This window comes from Tupaia chinensis, unplaced genomic scaffold (genome assembly GCF_000334495.1).
Source record: "Tupaia chinensis unplaced genomic scaffold, TupChi_1.0 Scaffold000228_1, whole genome shotgun sequence".
Taxonomy (NCBI): Eukaryota; Metazoa; Chordata; class Mammalia; order Scandentia; family Tupaiidae; genus Tupaia; species Tupaia belangeri.
In genome coordinates, this window is record NW_006159703.1 from 3446029 (window position 1) to 3461679 (window position 15651).

A 15651-nucleotide genomic window follows, 5' to 3' on the forward strand; every position below is an offset into this window, starting at 1 on the left:
CCAGTGAATATTTTTACAGTTTTTATGAAAACCAAGGCAGGTTAGGAAGACGTGTCATTTTAAACCAATGAATTTAAGAATTACATTGAAGACAGGGAACGTACATGGCTTTACAGAAAAGGTTGACCATAAATAAGCAAGAAAGAATCAAGTTTGCCAGATTTACTTAAAACTGAAAACTAAGTTGAATCAAAATACTGTTACAAAATTATTTGCCAAAATTTATTTCTTGCATTACGAGGGAGGAACAATGATCCCTCTTCTACCCTGTATTACCTCTACCCTACTGATCTGAGAAGAGCCAGCCATAACTTCTATGAGCAGTTATTGGTGGTCTGAAGAAAAATCAAAGCAAACTTTATTCTTTCACCCCTAAAATCTTATTGTTGGCAATAATTCACTTTAAAAATTATCTTTTTTTTTTTTTCAGCAAATGCTGCTGTTCTGTAAAATAAAAGTTGAGTGGCATTTAACAACAACAACAAAAAGAGAAGACAATGTAGTGGTAGCTTTTGAGTCTTAGAATCAAGAATAGCCTGTCCATTTTTTCCCTTTCTCATAGAAATTTTGTCTGTTATGAATAACTGTGCCAAACTGAGGCTGTCATTAGTCTCTCATGACGAATTTTTAGTAGTCAGTTATGTTTATTTTCTAAGGGATTAATATTGGCCGTCAGAAAAATCATGACACATTTTTGCATTAAAAAGCATAGAAAAAAATATGTAACATAGCTTTTCTGATGATCCAAGACTTTGAAAAGAAAAAGTAAGTAAAAGAATCCTGAAGAATGCTCTTCAGATTCCTACCAACACATCATCCAACATGCCAGGAGAGGAAGATGTAGACATTGAAGTTCAGGGGGGATTATCTACTGTTTTTAAGAAGCGACGACACAGGATACCTCTGCATCATAACAAGACTTTCTTTTTAATAGTGCTGAACATCATAATCAAGAGAAGTATCCATATAGATACAGTCTCTTTCTGTAGATACATGAGTGACTGGAAGTACTTACAGCTAATATTCTGCTGACGCTTTTTAGAAGTATGAAAATGGATAACAGATGTGTCTATCAAAATATTTACTTATCTAATGATATGGTGATTTTGAGGATCCTGAACAAGAAGATAATAATCTTACTGTTTAGTTTATCATCTAGATAAATTTGTCAGCTTTCCCAATTAAAAAAAATAATAAAAATACAGACGAAATTCCTCCTTTTGCGTGTATCCTAAACATTTCTGAAGCTGCTTAGTCATCCTGGCCATCATGGCTCTCGTATTTCATGAGTACGATACAATCCCATTTATAGCAGATAGGTAGATTAGGCACATAGTTAAACCACATCATTTTTGCAAATATTTCCAATCATTTAGACATAGTTCTTGTTATGTGCCTATTTTAACCTATAAGTGGGGAAAGCAAAGTGAGGAGAAGAGGGTGCAGTTTTTGGGTGCGGTAGAGAGTGCATGCACAGATGGGTGTCAGAATGCTCAGTGAAGGATGATTGAAGAGAAATGTCGAAGATAGGACAGCAATTTACCTTCTCTCCTATTTTTCTTGATACATTTGCCAGGGGTGGGTCACACACACTGTAGAGGCACAGCTTACTTTCCTGCATAATAAACCTACCACTCATATTTAATTTGGAACCTACCTACTTGAGCAAAGACTCCAATGGAAAAATAGTTCTGTTTTATATGTTCTCAGTAGGTCATACCACTGACCTTCCCCCAAATGAAGGAGAGAGGCTAATTATTTGATACTGACAGTTCATTCCAAACCTGTTTCATGGTTTGCTCTCTAGTAATCAAAGTGGAGTTTTGCATGACAACGTGCAGTTCATTCCAAACCTCTGTTTCATGGTTTGCTCTCCAGTAATCAAAGTGGAGTTTTGCATGACAACGTGTTTATGCAATCAGGAGAGTGAGGAGATGCTCATCATTGAAATGCCTGACTCCTCTATCTTGTTCAATAGCATGAGATGATCTGTTTGCTAAAGACTATTAGAGATCTTAATTTTTATTGCTAATAATGTCCCAGGTAGCATGATGGGCAAGCTTCAGTGCTGCAGTGCTTAGAGTTAACCAAACTGAAGCACAATTTTATTTATTACACAGGGAAATATTTTTCTGAACAGGAAAAAGTCAAAGAATACAGCAGTTGTAATAATTACAAAGCACTTTGTGCTACTTTAAGCACCTCTTTTTTTTTTTTCCAGAACTGCAAATAAAACATTATGAAAAAGCATTTTAACCCCATTTTGCAGATGAGGAAACTGAGGCACAGAGAGGTTAGGTGACTGGGCCAAAGATACCTGGGTCAGCAGTAAATATAAGAACAAAAAGAGGGACCCCAGCATTCTAGTTTCCTTGTACATTCTTCAGCTATTATTCTGGCTTCGAAAATGCCAGTGCTAAAACTGAAGAATCAGGTACTGAATCGATGTATAGAAAGTTTTGTGTAGCATTTCATAGAAATAGTTTCTGGCTCTCTACACACATTCTCTAAGCATGGGAATTTTAGCCCCATAAATAAAATCTCGAAAATTTGAAAAATTGAGGTTTTTTTGTTATCTACAGTAAATGAAGTGTAAAATTAGCTTTTCAAGAACATGTATTTGCTCTCAGAGCTGAATCCAAGATGCCGTAATACCTAACTTAGGAAAAGTACCAGTCCTCTAATTGTCTCTGGTAGAAAATGACCTTATCAGTAACACAATGTTACTTCTTTATAAAAAAGTAGAGCTATCTGGTTGTCGTCAGTGTCTGAGAAAAAACTGGTATCGCTCTAAACAATAAGAGGTCAAAATGCTCTTGGCATTTCTGGATCTGTTTAAAAATAATCATAATTTAGTATAATATTTACACCTCTGTGGCAAACCTCATTGTTGATAAAAGTTTACCTATCACTTCTAGAGTGTTTTTTCTAAATTATAGAGCATGTTTATTTGCAGGCAATTTTAAGCAGCCATTTGAAAACCAGTTATTTTGGAAACTGAAAAGACTCAGAGATGCTCTCTGGCCCGTTTCCTTTTGATGTCAGTGTTCTAAACAGAACTAGTCAGGGAGCTTGTGATTCAGAGTAGCATCTTCTTAATTTTCAACATTATGCAATCAGTCCGTTGGTGGTGGAGGAATGCAGATGTGAGAGATGGACAAGGAAGCATCACATTGGCTTTAATTTTGTATGTCGCATTAACCCGACTCCTTTTGACTTGGCGGCCAGCTTCCTTAGGTCACTGTGATCCACTTCTCATCTGTCATCTGGAGAATGCATTCCGCCACGTGACTCTTTGTGGAAAACAAAACGGAGAGTGCTTTTCTTCCCATTCACATGGCAGATGTCTGTGTTCCTGAGTTTAAAACAATTGGAAAGACAGAAAAGCAAATCCCTGTAGTAAGAAACCAGACTTTTCAAATGAAACATTTTATTGTAAATAGCTCCTCATAAGTATGCCTCGTGCTTCATTCCCCACCCACCTTTGTTTTATTGTTGGAATTTTTTTTTAAAATTACGTTTTATTATCAGGACGAGTGTTTCCATGGGGTGTGGTGTTACATTAAATGACACCCCCTGCACAGCAGGGGTTGAATGTTTTATTGTAACTTTGGTTCCATGCCCAAGACACATCTTTGCTTGATCTGCTGAAACTGGTTCCACTGACGAAGGTTTTCTTTGCACAATATATGTTTATAGTTCTTGTCTTCTGGTTTGACATATACATGTTTCCTTAAATGCAGCATATATTGTAGATTTTCAACAGGGTCATGTAGGAACTGTCAAGTAAGAAACCTTGAATAATGGCTTTAAAATACATAGTTGTAGTCCTAGCTACAAGGTAGTTCTTAGCTTTTGATATCCCTTTCACTGGTGTAAACAATTTTGCCATCTTTGAAGGTTTAGAAGCATTTGCCTTTTTGAAGTCTTATCCATGTTTTCGGTTACTCTGTAAAACAGAGGGGGAAAAAAATCTTTAATCATGATTTCTATTAATAGCTGAATCAGAAAGAAAAACAACTCCTTTGTAAAAATAAATGTTTTTTTAATTCTTTATCACCTCTTTGAGTTGTATGAACTTGAGCAGGATGCCTAACATCTCTAAGCTTAGCTACTTTAATTTTAAATAAAAAATGGAAGTATCTGTTTTAATGTTTTTTTGTGACATAATTATGTATAAATCAATGAACAGTTCCTGTTTTGTAGTCAGTGGCCTACAATATAGATATTATCATTATTACTTTTTTGTATGGGACTTCCTTAGGTAATACTTTATGAGGCTCAATTGAATCAATCATCATAACCCCACAGATCAACTCAAAATGTTATTTTAAGGGAGCAGCAGATGATGTGTCACTGGACTCCCAAGTAGTTGACTGTGGTTCTAGTCCTGGACCCAGTGGCTTGGAACTCATGTGTGTGCCCAAAATCCTGAGAGGAGAATGGAGGAGAAGGGATTGTGGCGTGCCCATCCCCCCTTGGGGGGATTTCTTACTTTCTGTCTCTCTGTTTCTCTCGTGAGCACACGCCCTATAGCAAAATCTCTCTCTCTCTCTCTCTCTCTCAAAAAAAAAAAAAGGTGTTATTTTAAAAGCAGTTCTATGTTTGCAATGACTTACTTTTATGTTTATGTCACACTCCCTCCCCAACAATTGCAGTAATCGGCAGGTTGTCTCCACCATAAGGCCCTGATTGGAGGACTTCCTGAGAATCCTGCCACATGGATTTTCTCGTTGATTCTGAGATGTCCCTCACAAGGTGCTATCCTGGGGCTGTGACAGTCAAGACCTTCGGCCTTATTCCCATTTAAGTCTACATGTCTGGGTTTTCACTTGGTTAGAAGTCTATCATTGTAATGCTTTCTTCCAATAAAAGCCAGAAATGGCACAGAGGACATGCAATCGTGTGCTGTTAAGGACCTGACCTTAGAATCTGAATCTGTGGACACACCAATGGGATTTCCATGTTCTCTCTGCATGTTCAAGGACAGGCTATTTAACTTCTTTAAGCCACGATATTCTCATCTATAAAATGAGGCTAATCTTTAGAAGGACTTTAGCTATTGTCTCAGAAATGGTGCCTAAGATCGAAAGGAAGGGAAAAGGAGGCACTTAATACCACAAGGACATGCCCAGCCTATCCACACTGAGGCAACTTAAAGAGTCGAAGACATTCTTGCTATCAATTCAAGTCAGAAATATTTGGAGTGCATATCTGCAGAGGCATTTTTCTCTCGAGACTAGGCTACCGGGGATGAGAGAGTGATAGTCACAGAGGAGAACATGTGGGAAGGAAGGGCAGTGGTCCCCTAGATCACACAAAGGGAGAGGGGAATGTGCAAAGAGGTATAAAGAGACTGATTGTGCTTGAACAGACACCTTTATTGCTCAGAAACAAACTCGCTCATTTTCCCTTTTCTATCTGAGCAGAGAATTAAGAGGTGACAGAGCACAGACAGGGACAGTAGTGTATTTGTCTACTTGTCCATAGTTGATTGAAAGGTTACATATTCAACAAGAAGCGTGGGTTGTACCACCAAGGATAGCAGCCACAGCAGCAGTAGAAGAGCGTAGATTTCTGTCAGCCCTGGAATAATGCAGTATGTGTGTTTTGCACAGTCTTCTGAAGAACCCACACAGATGTCCCCATAGAATGACCAGCCTTTAGTCACCTCTCATAAAAAAGTCGTTAAGAGCTGGGTAGTAATTGTCAGAGAAACAGTTATTACCACTGCCAATGGAGCTGAGAAACAGTACCTCCTCTCCCATTCCTCCTCCCCTCTTCCTCCTCCCTGCCTTCCAGAGGGGTTGAACCTTAAAGAGGAAGGGAAGGAGAGGAGATCTCTTAGAAATAGACCATGAACCAAGTTATCCATGAAGATGCCTGGCTCAAGCCTAGGGTAAGATAAGGTAGGAAATGAGCTTAAACTGTCTGAGATTGAACTTTTCTTCCTTTTTTTTTTGGAGAGGTTTTCACTATAGGGCACGTGTGCTCACCAGATAGACAGAGAGAGACATAGAGCTAGAAAGCGAGAAATCACCCCCCAGAGGGGATGGTCACGCCGCAATCCCTTCTCCTCCATTCTCCTCTTGGGATCTTGGGCACGCACGCACACGCGCCCGGCGTGAGTTTTAAGCCACCGGGTCCGGGACGCGAACCGCGGTCGACTACGTGGGAGTCCAGTGACATAGCCATTACGCTAACTGCTGGTTCCCTGAGATTGAACTTTTTAACTGAGAATTGAAAATGACTGAGAGGTTAGGAAACCAAACTAAGATTTTTTTTTTTTTGAGAGATTATTGCTGTAGGGCACATATGCTCACTGGAGAGATAGAGAGACAGAAAGCAATAAATCACCCCCCAGGGGAGATGGCTATGCCACAATCCCTTATCCTCCATTCTCCTTTTGGATTTGGGCAGGCATGCACGTGTATCCCTCGTGAGTTTCAAGCCACCGGGTCTGGGACTCAAACCGCGGTGAGACATGTGGGAGTCCAGCACTACAGCACATGCTGGCCCCCCAAACTAAGATTTAACTGAAGTATTAATGAGGAAAGGAGATAGACCCAAGTAAAAGTCATTATTTGAGGAAAAAAGATTAAGGTCATGTTTATATCCCACTGGACCAAGAGTCCTAAACAACTAGAAATATAATCTATTCTCTGCTTAAGAAAAGAACTGTTCTGAATGTGTATAAAATACTCTTTAAGGGATACATGTTTATTTTCAAGTTTCTCTGTGTGTGTGTGTGTGTGTGTGTATGTTTATAACATATATATTCAATAGAAGGGATCAGATGGTGGCACAACAGTAATGCAATATTGCCTGCAAGGCTGACACATATGGGAATGTTCTCGGTTCACATCCAGGGATCTCCCTAGAATGCTGGGCACACATATGCCCAAGATCTGGGGTTGGGTGAGGCTGGAGGTGGATCACGGCATCAAGACCCTGTCAGGGGTGTTGGTGCACGCTCCCTCTTTCTCTTACACACACACTCATGGAAGAAAGAAATAGACTTAAATATACACATACATAAACATAGGTAAAATATCTCCTATCTGCAAACTTTCAATTTATATGCTATTAGAGTTTAAATCCTAAATTCTCTGTCAATGCATCATATCTGCTTATCACTACTGAGGTAAAACCTATCACAATGAAGGCAAAACCCATCATCTGAATAAACACATGTTGGTTTAAAAAACCATGGACTTGGGAACCAGCAGTTAGTGTAATGGCTATGTCGCTAGACTCCCACATGGTCGACCACGGTTCGCGTCCCGGACCCAGTGGCTTAAAACTCACACCGGGCGCATGTGCGTGCGTGTGTGCCCAAGATCCCAAGAGGAGAATGGAGGAGAAGGGATTGCGGCGTGACCATCCCCTCTAGGGGGTGATTTCTCGCTTTCTGTCTCTCTGTCTCTCTGTCTGTCTGGCGAGTGCACGTGCCCTATAGCGAAAACCTCTCCAAGAAAACAAAACAAAACAAAACAAAACAAAACAAAACAAAACAAAACCATGGACTTGGGCTGGCCCTGTAGCCTAGTGGGTAAGGGAAAGGAAAGCAGATCAAATCCCAACCATGGTAGCTTGAGAAACATTCCAGGCATGTGTGCATGCACAGCAAAGGTCCTGAGAAGACAAAGAAATGGAGGAGAAGAGATTGTGGCATGACCAGGCCTCACTGAAGGGTGTTCATCTACTCTCTCACCTCTCCCCTGCCTCTTCCCCATCTCTGGAGAGTGCATGTGCCCTCTGGTAGTTACAAAATAAAACAAACAAAACCCAGTGGACTTACAGGCAGTCTCTTACAATTTAAATTTCTGTAGGCTGAGGAGTATCTGTAAAAGGAACTAAGATTTTTGCAGAAAAGCCTTATTATTCACACGGGCATTCAGAATAACTGCAGTTATTCAATGGTCCCAGGGATTCTTTTAAATAGATTGCTTAACAGTGTTAAGCTCTCCTTTCCTCCTTTGAAAATCAGAAATTGCTGCCATAATTTCTGAGACTCTACTACACACCAGATTCTAAGACAATGAGAAGACTGGTGTCCCTTCCGTAAGGGCTATACCATCCAACCAGGCACTGAGTCTGGAACTCAAGGGCCATCTCTGACACCTTCCATTACTTCGGTTCTCGTATGTAACATATATAGTATTCAATACATTGCAGCTACTATTATTGCCTCCATTTTACATATGAGAAAACGGATACTGGCGGTTAGTACATAATGGAACTTTGAGAATCTTAGTGGGAAAGACAGATAATGAATATTGAACAAAAACTTATCAAAAACAGAAGATTGGGGAAGCTTCCCTGATTTTTCACTGACATGGAATGATGACTGGGTACGAGCCAGTGAACAGTGGTGTGTGAAAAGTATTCCTGGTAGATGGAAAAACATCTTGAAAAGCGTAAAGTTGGAATGCTTGGTCTCTATGTCTGCAAAACTTGTTCGTTGATGTGCCTTTCTAATGCCAAGTGCTATGTCCACCGTTTTACCTATTAATATCACTCAAAACACTCAAATAGTTGATGCTATTACTTGCTCATTTTTTAATGTTAAGAAATTGTTTGATTGGGGCTGACAGGTGGCATGGTGGTTAAGGGCACTGGACTCCCATATGGCTGACTGTGGTTCAAGTACTGGATCTGGTGGCTTGCTTCCTCACTTTCTCTCTCTCTCTCTTTTTTCACTCTGTCCCTCTCTTGTCAAATTAAAATAAATAAACAAATAAAGTTAAATAAAATGATTCTTAAAAAAAAAGCTATATTTTGAATATTTGTGTCTTCTCCAATATCTATATTGAAACTTAATTCCCAAGATAACAATATTAAGAAGTGGGGCCTTTAACAAATGATTTCGTAAGGAATTAGTGGTTTCTAAAGATGCTGGAGGGAATGAGTAGACTCTTTTTGCCCTTTCAACCCCTCCAACTTTTGAGGACACACTGTTCAGCCCTCCCTGGGATGCAAGAAAAGGGTGTCGTCATGGAGGCAGAGAATGGGCCTTTATCAGACACTGAGCATGCTGGCACCTCGAGCTTGGATTTCCTAGCCTCAGGACTGTAACAAATAAACTTGCAGTATTTATAAATTACCTAGTTTCAGATGTTTTGTTACAGCACTACAAAGAGATTAGGACAGGAGAATAATACTATTTATTTTGCAGGCTTGTGCTAAATATTACATAAAACAGTGGATATAAAAAGCAATTTTTAACTGTAAAATATATATATCTTCTTCCTTTTCTTTATAATATTAACAGTATTATTTAAAAAGTATTTATTGGGGCCAGCAGGTGGCCTAGTGGTTAGGGCACTGGACTCTCACATGACAGAAAGTGTTTTGAGTCTCAGACCTGGCAGCTTGCTTTTTCACTTTTGTGCTCTGTCTGTCTGTCTTTCTCTGGTGAGAGCATATGACCTATAGCAATTAAAATGAATAAATAAATAAAACTGTTGGGTCGTCAGAAAAGGCATGATGTATTATTTTTCTGTTTTCCTATGTAAAAATGCATCATGCCTTTTCTGATGACCCAATAAATAAATAATTCTTAAAAAAAAAGATAGAAAGTATTTATTGATTGTTGACTATGTGGCAGATACCAGGTATCTGGGATAAAAGGGTGAACACAATGCACAGTCCCTGCCCAGATGAATACACACAGATGCCCCCACACACCACACCTAAATGAATACAAAATTTGGCCAGAAGAAAAACTGAGGAAGAATTCTTCTGAAAGAATCACAACTGAGCTGAGGCATTTACTAGAGAAAGTAGGAAGGGGAATATTGTAAGACAGCTTGGGCAAAACCTTGTGTGAGTGTGGCTTATGAAGGGACCCTGAAGTGACAGCATGCCTGAGAGGTTGTGGATTTTTAGATCATAAAGGGTTTTGCCGATCATGTTAAGAAATTACAACTTGGGGGACCAGGAGATGGTGTAATGGTTATGTCACTGGACCCTCACGTAGTTGACCGTGGTTCAAGTATTGGACCTTGAGACTTGAAACTCATGCTAGGCATGTGTGTATGCATGCCCAAAATCCCAAGAGGAGAGTGGCAGAGAAGGGATTACAGTGTGGCCATCTCCTCTAGGGGGTAATTTGTTGCTTTCTGTCTCTGTTCCTCCAGCAAGCACATGCACCCTATAGCAAAAAATCTCTCTTATAAAAAAAAAAAAGAAATTAGAACTTAGTCCTAATGATATTGTTTTCCCAGGAAGGGGGTACAATTAGATTTATGTTTCACAGAACTCACCCTAACTACTACGTATGTGAAGAACGGGTTATATGAGTAGCTATAGGAGAAGTGCGAGGTCCAGTTGCTATCCTATTTGAACTGTGGAGGAGAGAAGATGCACTTTGTGATGTGTTCTTTCCTTCACTGATGCATTTTTAAGGTCAGTTTCCCAATGACACAAAGGAACAAACCAGGTATGTTATCTTGATATTATATTATTTTGCTATCCACGACTCTAACCTAACACGTCACATGTCTATGTTCGTATTCATTTACCCAGCTATTCATTCATTCATTCATTTTCCCTTTAGCCCATCTGTACATATACAATTTATTCAGCACCTAATATTATAAGGCACTGTTGCAGACACTGAAGAAACAAAGATAAATAAAGCATAAGCCATACTCTGCTTTATTACTTTCCCAGTCTGTCTCCAATTTGTGAGACAGACTGGGAAATTATTTTATTAGGACTGGATAAAGGCTAATGGATATATTTATATGTATTTTTTTTTTGGAGAGGTTTTTTATTTTTATTTATTTATGTATTTTTTGCTATAGGGTGCGTGCGCTCGCCAGACAGGCAGAGAGGGACAGAGAGATAGAAAGCAAGAAATCACCCCCAGGGAGGATGGCCACACTGCAATCCCTTCTCCTCCATTCTCCTCTCGGGATTTTGGGCAAGCATGCACACGTGCCTGGCGTGAGTTTAAGCCACCAGGTCTGGGACTCAAACCGCGGTCGACTACGTGGGAGTCCAGCGACATAGCCATTATGCTAACTGTTGGTCCCTAAGGGTAATGGATATATTTACACAAAAAAGAAATGGCTGTTGGGCATACAATGATTCATCTTAAACATATAATCAGTTTAAAACAAGAAGGAATAAATTCTCCTCTTTCAAACTACAAATACAGTAGAGATCGGTCCATATGGCCATTTATTTTCCACAGGCCACATGTGGGCATCAGCGGAAAGAGAGATGAAAATAAAACTATAGGTAACAAAAAGTAAATATTTACATATCTTACTAGATAACTTGTAACTGATTAACTGTGGCTATTTTTATTATATAACACTTAATTTTTGTTAATTTTTTTCATCAGAATAGTAACAGTTGTCTCTTCATATTCATGGCAGGGGGCAGGGGGGAGTTGTTCCAGAACTCCTAAGGACACTCAAATCTCTGCTACTCATGTCCCTTATATAAAATGGCATATTATTTACATATAAACTAGACACACCCTCCCATATACTTTAAATCATCTCCAGATAACTTATAATACCTAGTACAATGTAAATACTATGTAAATAGTTGTTTAGGGTATATGACAAGAAAATATTCTGTACGTGTTCAGTACAGATGCAACCGATTTTTTTTTCCTAAATATTTCTGATCTATAATTGGCCGAGTTCCTGGATTTAGAAACTGTAGATACAGAGGGCTGACTACCCAGTATCGTGTGCCTTTTAACATGTTTTATGTTACTAGACAGGAATTAAGAATATTGAGCTCTCAGGTTCAAGAATTCATGGTTGATACTAAGGAAGTGTCTTAAAAAATGAACTAGATCGGAACACGGAGATAAAGAATCATGATCCCCTTCTCTCTGGTCTTCCCACCTTCATAATGAACAAAGCTAGTGCTTTCCTGTTCTCCATTAATTCATCCCTGCTCAGAAAAGGAGGATTTTCTTTTTCTCTCTCTCTTTTTTTTTTTTTTTTTTTAAAGAGAGATTTTTTTGCTTTAGGGCACATGCACTCACTGGAAAGAAAGAGAGACAGAAAGTGAGAAATCACCCTCTGGAGGATGACCACGCTGTAATCCCTTCTCCATTCTCCTCTCAGGATTTTGGGCATGCAAGCACACATGCCTGGTGTGAGTTTTAAACCACCGAGTCCAGGACTTGAACCTCAATTGACTACATCGGAGTCCAGTGACGTAACCATTACACCATCTGCTGGTCCCAGAAAAGGGGGATTTTCAATGGGCCATTATAACCTGAACTTGACAACTAATTTAATGGTAGTTATTTTCCTACTCCTCTTAATGTCTTTGTTCCTTTGTTCTCTCTGTGTAACTGTCTACTGTGTTAGAATTAGTAGTTGCTATGGCTTGAATGGATCCCCCAAAGGCATGCATTGGCAACTTAATCTATGTCACAGTGTTAGGAGATGGGCTTTAATGAGAGGTGACTAGGCGGTGAAGGAGGAATGGATGGATTAGACTTCAGAACTCCAGGTTCTTTGGACTTTTAGACTCTGGGATTTGCACCAGCAGCCTCCCCAAGGGCTCCCAGGCCTCAGGGCTTGGACTGAGAATTACACCATTGGCTACTGACCTGGACTGAGTCACCCTATGGCACCTCTGTAGATGTGGAACTTCTCAGTCTCCATAACTGTATGGGCGAGCCAATTCCCCTAATTAATCCCCTTGCATGTGTGTATGTATGTGTCTTTTATTTATATATCCATCCAACATTTTTTTTTCTTTCTAGAGAACGCTAATTTAGTGGTGTACTTTTCACATTAGAATAAACAGAATATATGAGCAGATGCGATCTCCAGCAACTACTTGGGGTCCCCCTATTTAAGGTAAAAGCTCCAATATAGTCTATGCAGCTGAGTGATTCATTCAGCCAGCATTAATGCAGGAGGGTGCCATATGGGAAGCATTTAGTAGCTTTTATATCATCACTGATTATAATGACTTAGGTAACGGCTAAAAGAAAAAGAAGTATGAGTCACTCCATTTTAAGGAGGGTATATTTATATATAATTTAAGCTAGTCTTGGGTTTATGGACAGACTATAAATCATTAATTCACCATAAACAAGTTTTTATGGTTATCTGGAGTATGCTTTTACTACGTGCCAACAAGCTAAGCACTTTTCTTCCTTACTTCATCTCTTTTTGTGTTGAAGACATTAAGTAGCACTCATCAGTTCTCAGCAAGGTTGTATTCCCTTATGTTATTTAAATCCAGATTATTCCCTGGAAAGAGCAGATGAAAAAGCAACTGTATATCTTGATTTAGGCTATAAACTACTTAGCAATACTAGGGGTTATTATTCCAACTTTTCAGAAAAGAATTATCTATTTAAATTTTAATTATTATTATTTAATTTCCTATAGAGCACATATGCTTACCAGAGCGAGATGAGAGAAAGAGAGAGAGAGAAAGAGAGAAAGTGAGAAAGCAAGCCACCAGGTCTGGGACTTGAACAATGGTCACTAGGTAGGAGAACAGTGCTTTAACCATCATGTCACCTGCTGGATCCCCAGATTTTTATATTTCAAACTCAGTAAATATAGTAGATAACTTTTAAAAAATATAATAATAGGTAAAAGTTGCTGATTATTTAAAAATATTCCTGAAAATGTAACAACTCTTTCATATGCATGATCTCAATTAATTCTCTAAACATGACACTATACTGAAGATAACAAAATTATAACCATTTTATTGAATAAGAAAACTAATTTCATATAGCTTAAATTAATTGTCTATCATTTCACAGGCAGCAGGATTCAAATTTTAAAAGTATATCTGACAGGGCCAACAGGTGGCATGGTGGTTAAGATGGCTGGATTCCCACATAGCCAATAGCAGTTCAAGTCCTGAGCCCAGTGGCTTGAAAATCATGCCAGGTGCATGTGTGCCCAAAATCCCAAGAAAAGAAAGGAAGAGAAGGAATTGCAGCATGGCCATCCTCCTAAGGGGGATTTCTCACTTTCTCTGTCTCTGTCTATCTCTGTAGCTCTCCTCTCCTGGAAGGGCATGTGCCCTATGGCATCTCCGGGAGGGAGGGCCCTATTGGGACAAAAAAAAAAAAAAAAAAAAAAAAAAAAGAAGAAGAAAAAACAAACAAACAAAAAGCATATTGGATTTCAAAACTACACTCTAAACCACTCATCCATTTTCCAGCATTTATTTTACACTGCCAGGTTCATTGTTGTATTAACTTGCTATATTATTATTAATTATCATACAGTCTTTCATTTAACAGACAATTACTAAGTGTCAGTTATGTGCTATGATGGAAAAAGAACAAGGCAAATCTTGTATAGCCCTTAAGGGGTACATAAAGTGGGGGGAGGTACAGAGATGCACATGTGGACATTTCACACACAGAGCTAAGCGGCTCCACACAAGTAGAGCATGGTGCCTGTGATTCCATGGCAAGTGTTGCTCACAGCATGGAAGAAATGCCCTCAAAAAATCATCAGGCAGTACTGTGGCTCAAAGTGCTCTTGAGTGAGGCTGCCTGGCACAAATCCCAGGCCCGCTGCTTGTAGCCGTGCCATCTCGGGACAGTTATATGTTGTAAGTTCTCCACTGTCTAATAGGAATAAAAGCAACAGCTCCCTCACAGGGGGTCTTGTGAGGATGAAATGTATCCGCTGTTTAGAACAGTATCTAGCACATAGGTGTTGCCGTTACTGATGTGAATGGTGAAACCTATTCATTTGATAACCAGTATTACTGATGTGAATGGTGAAACCTATTCATTTGATAACCAGTATTCATGAGGTTTAATTTTTTCTTCCCTAAACTACCAGGTATTTCTGTGAAGTTTATTGAACTTTATTACATTTTTATTTTAGTGAACTTTTTTTTTCTCATATTTTGGCAATTTTGACATTTTCCTTGAGAGTTTCAACCCATTTTAATTTGGACTTTCTCATTTAATTTAAGTAACACAGTCTTCCTTTTAGTTTTGTTTTTGTCATAGGGTGTGTGTGCTTGTCAGAGAAAGACAGAAATAGACAGAAGGAAAGTGAGAAATCTGCGCCTCCCAGCCCCTAGCAGAAGAGATGGCCACACTGCAATCCCTTCTCCTCCATTCTCCTCTCAGGAATTTAGGCATGCATGTACACACCCCTGGCATGATTTTCAAGCTGCCAGGTCCAGGGCTGAAACTGTGGCCAGCCATGTTGGGAATCCAGCACTGCAACCACCATGCCACCTGTAGCCCCTACTCAGTCTTCTTTCTGTGTTACAACTTTATCATCCCTCTTATCAGACCTTCAATAGCTTTAAGTCTGAACAGAAAATCGTTTGGATGAAGGAATAAAGCCAGAGGTTGGTTGTAAGAAGATATAAGCTTTCTGGATAACTTTACATAACTCTTCCCTTGTTTTAGATCATGTTAAAGCACTTTTACTTGTCCGTTCCACATCTGGGTAACAGAGTTTATATCCATGGAGAGAGAGTCTTTCTTCCATTTTGCAACTTGCTATATAGAAAATGTTAAATAACATGAAAGATCTCTCATGATATAACTTAACAGGTGAAGCTGAAGTTGACATGGACCAAATAGATTTATAGCAGCTAGTTCTTAATTTTTAATGATGGTATTGAGATCTGCAGTTACCATACCTGGCTGGACATTGGAAT

At 39.2% G+C, this 15651-nt stretch overlaps 1 protein-coding gene across 1 annotated transcript in view; it reads right to left on the reverse strand.

The window, feature by feature from the left end:
* Window positions 1-2953: 2953 nt before the first annotated feature.
* Window positions 2954-15651, reverse strand: part of JAKMIP2 (janus kinase and microtubule interacting protein 2) — a 188604-nt gene continuing 175906 nt past the window's right edge. Inside the window, exon 22 of the mRNA XM_006148053.3 lies at window positions 2954-3949. The gene's annotated coding sequence lies outside the window, so the exon portion shown is untranslated. The remainder of the gene's footprint in view (window positions 3950-15651) is intronic.